Consider the following 4,317-nt stretch of genomic DNA (forward strand, 5'->3'; position numbering starts at 1 on the left):
GCTCCCTGAGCTGCAGGTCTTGCTAGATGTGGTTGAACATGCTGTGTCTGCACAGGCGTTACACTGAAGAGCAGCAGCTGCAGAGGAAGATGCATTATTTTATATATTTTGTTTTGAATTTAAATTCATTTGACACATTTTAATACATTCATTAGTTTGGACACTGAAGAGCTCTTATGGGCCCAACAAACTTTCCACTTTGCATCCTGTTTTTATCTCACAGCAGCTAGATAGGCTCCACTAACCCTGAACAGGACTGTGCGTCTAAGAACCCAACAGTTGCTGGGTTGTTTCCAGCAGCCCTGTGACCCAGAATGGCAGTTAGCAGGTTCGGAAGATGGATGGAGCAATGGTTGGATGACTGTGTTGCTGCATTCACACCAGAGTCAGACACGCGCATTCGACCGCCTGCTTTCAATGGAAGTCTAAATATGCGGGTTTTGGGCTTCTGTGTTCAAAACTCTGGGGTTCATGCATCGCTGCTAAAGGTCTTTAGTCCATTTTTGGGCTCTACGTACAAATCGCACATCAATTGAACGCATGCTAAATGTTAAACCAGTTTAACTTTGACCAATCAAGGACTCAGATCTGGTAGTGACAAAGGAATGGCGTCCTTTTCAAAACACAGAGGTACCAACCGTATGAAAATTGATCGTGGAGGAGGAATGAGTTATTTCCTTCTGTTTCCAGCAGGGAATGTATGACACCAGGTCTTTCAGATGATGGAATAGAGCCATGAAAGTAAAAAAGTCTGGAGATTTACACCACCCCAACATTTACATATATTTCTATCTCTAATCTGCCATTTTTAGGAAAAGTCCTTGAAAAAGTTGTCTACCAACAGCTCACTGACTTTTTCTTATTAAACAATTCATTTGACGTTTTCCAGTCAGGTTTTAGACCCCATCATAGCACAGAAACTGCTCTTATCAAGGTAACCAACGACATCCGCCTGAACACTGATGATGGCAAAGTCTCTGTCTTAATCCTGCTAGACCTGAGTGCTGCCTTTGATACTGTTGATCATGGGATCCTTTTGCACAGACTCCAAGACTGGGTTGGCATCTCTGGATCTGCCCTAAGTTGGCTCAAGTCTTATCTGGAAGACAGGAAATATTTTGTTGAAATTGGTAGTTGTGTCTCAGACAACATGGCCTTGACTTGTGGTGTGCCCCAGGGATCGATCCTGGGACCCCTTCTGTTCAACCTCTACATGCTGCCACTAGGGCAGTTAATACGCAGTAATAACATATCTTATCACAACTATGCAGATGATACTCAGATCTATGTGTCACTGACAACAGGTGAATATGGGCCGGTGGATTCACTCAGCCACTGCCTCCAACAGATCAGTGCGTGGATGCAGAACAACTTTCTCCAGCTAAACTCAAACAAGACCCAAGTTATTATTTTTGGCCCACAGAAACAAAGAGAAAGTCTCAGCAGCTACCTTCATTCTCTGTCTCTAAAACCCTCAAATCAAGTCAGAAATCTAGGGGTAATCATGGCCTCTGACCTGAACTTTAACAGCCATATCAAGTCAGTAACATCAGCGGCAATTTACCATCTGAAAAACATTGCCAAAATCAAAAACATAGTGTCAAAGCCAGACCTGGAGATACTTATTCATGCATTTGTCTCCAGTAGGTTAGACTACTGTAACGGCCTGCTCACCGGCCTCTCCAAACGAGCTGTAAAACAGCTTCAGTACATCCAGAATGCTGCTGCTGGAGTCCTGACCAGAACCAGGAAGTATGATCACATTAGTCCTGTGCTCAGGTCTTTGCACTGGCTCCCTGTACCTCAAAGAATAGACTTCAAAGCAGCTCTGCTTGTGTACAAGTCTCTCCATGGCCGAGCACCAAAGTACATCTCTGACATGTTAGTGCCAAATGAACCATGTCGTACTCTGAGGACCTCAGGGGCCGGCCTCCTGTTGATTCCCAGAGTCAGAACTAAACAAGGGGAATCAGCGTTTCAATATTCTGCAGCTAAAATCTGGAACAGCCTCCCTGAAGGCGTAAGACAGGCCTCTTCTGTGTTCATGTTCAAATCTAGACTTAAAACATTTCTGTTTAGCCGTGTATATGACTGAAAGGTCCTATCTGCACTTTTCTTTCCTTTCCTTCCTTTACTTTTAAATCAATTATTTTTTTTATTTATTTTTTTTTCAAACTTGTCCTGTCCAACAGCTGGGCAGACAGATGAGAGCTGAGGGCCTCTTGTGTTGGACAGATTTTACTTTAACAAGAGGGGTTATTAATCTTCAGACAAACCAAAGGTATGTCTGGATAAACCCCTTTTGTAATTGAGGCCAAACTTTATTAATTTCAATCATGTCTGAAAATCTTTGGTGTTGGACCGGACGGAAAAGGAAAGAGGGGAAGAAGAGAGAGGGACGATAGAGAGAGGGGGGGTAGGGGGTGATAATAGGAGGGGAAGGGGGATAAGACCATGAAGCAGCATAAAGCAACAAGTTTACTGGTTGTTAATCATTATGGTAAGGTTCAAATGTAGTACAAAAAGGGCGGGGCAGCAAAATGTCCACATGTCGACATGTACACAAAACAGATAGTGTTCACACGCATACTTATGCCTTAAAACCAACTAGTGTGAAATATTTCAGTCATTCAGTCATGCAAACTGTTAGTGCAAAGGTGAGCTAACACCAGTGCTCAGGTGAGTGTTTATGTTCTTCTAAAATGGATGGTGGAACGTGAAAAGAGGGAGGGAGAGTGCCCAGCCATCCCCACACCCAGACCCCCGCCGCAGCAGCAGCGGCTGCCGGAATCCCCCCAACGCCACACGGGAACCGGCAGGGAACAACCGCCGCCCGGGCGACCAAGCCCGCCACCCAGGCCAGGGCCAGCAGGGCCGCCGCAAGGCCCCCAGAGCCAGAGGCCAAGGAGGCACGGAGGGAAAGAGAGCGCCGCCCCAGCCGAACCAGGAGAGCAGCCCCCCCGCCGCGCCTGGAGAACTCAACGCAGGGCCCCACCGGAGAAGGACGCCCACAGCCCCAAACGAGCACCCCACTACCACCCAGGAGTTCCGGGCATCCCCCCGCCCCAACCCCAGGTACGAGCCAGGACCCCCCAAGGGAGACCCGCTCCGCACTCCAGGCAGCCATCCGCCCGGCCCACGGTTGGTCCAAGGAGGAGCGAGGCAGGGGGCCCGCCGCCCCCGCCCAGGAGGAGGGAACCCCGGGGAAAAAAAGAGGGCCCACAAGGGGTGTTGTAAATATGGCCCGACCAGGCTCAGCCACAGTTGGAAATTTGGCGGGGCCCAGCACTCAGGAGCAAGGACCAGAACCCACCCCCCAGGGACACGAACACCCCCGGCTCAGATGTAATGTGAACAGGTAGGGTGCTAGAAGGACATCCGTTGCTTGCTGGCAGTGATGTCCAAGCACCCCCCCTACCAAGGGCCCTACATGTCTAAGGTGCAAATAAAACCGAAAGAGGGGGGGCCCACTCCATACGGCAACCATAGGAGGGGGGCCACTGCCTAGTAAACCCCCCCCCCAAGGCTCATCGCAGGCTAAGCCCCCCACCCCCTCACCCTATTATGAGGTTATATGAGGAAGGGGGTAAGTTGGGGACAGCTGATAGACTGTCCCCCGGTGGTCATACAGCTGTCCCCCGCCCCCCCCCCCCCAGCAAGGGGGCCAGGCCCCACCCCCGGAGGCGCCGACACCCCAGGCCCAGCACCACCCCCCCACACAGAGAGAGAGGAGCCAGAAAGCGCTGCCCCCCCCGGAGCAAGCCCAGGCCCCCACCCCCAAACGCCGGCCCTAGAAGAGCTCTGGTCAGGCCTTGACGGGACCGAGGCAGCCAACCGGCCGGGGAAACCGCCGATGACCCCGACCCGTCAACCCCCGCTGCCCCGTACCAATAGTGCCCCCCCCCCTCCCCCAGAATGCCCCCCCACAGGACAGGGCCGACAAGACCCCCCCCCCCCCCCAAGAGGGTTGTCCCGTCCCGCCCCAGAGCCAGGGAAGGGCCGATCCCAGCCCCAGGTGTAGATGGGAAGCCCATCCAGCGCCGCTGGGCCCCCCCCCGAGCAGCGCCCCCCGCCAACCCCCCCCAGCACAGGCAAAGGGACCACCCCCCCAAGCCAAGCCAGACCACCACCCCACCCCCCCACCACGCACCCCCACACCCAAGCCCAGAGGACCACGCAGCGCCCCAGCCCGCCCCACCCAGGCGCCGGACCCGACCCCCCGACCAACAGAGCCCCCACCACCCCCCGCCAGGCACCGGAGGCCCCGACCCCCACCCCGGCCCACGGCAGAAGGGCAAGGAGCAGCGACGACCAGGC

This window comes from Oryzias latipes, chromosome 14, assembly GCF_002234675.1.
Source record: "Oryzias latipes chromosome 14, ASM223467v1".
NCBI classification, from domain to species: domain Eukaryota; kingdom Metazoa; phylum Chordata; class Actinopteri; order Beloniformes; family Adrianichthyidae; genus Oryzias; species Oryzias latipes.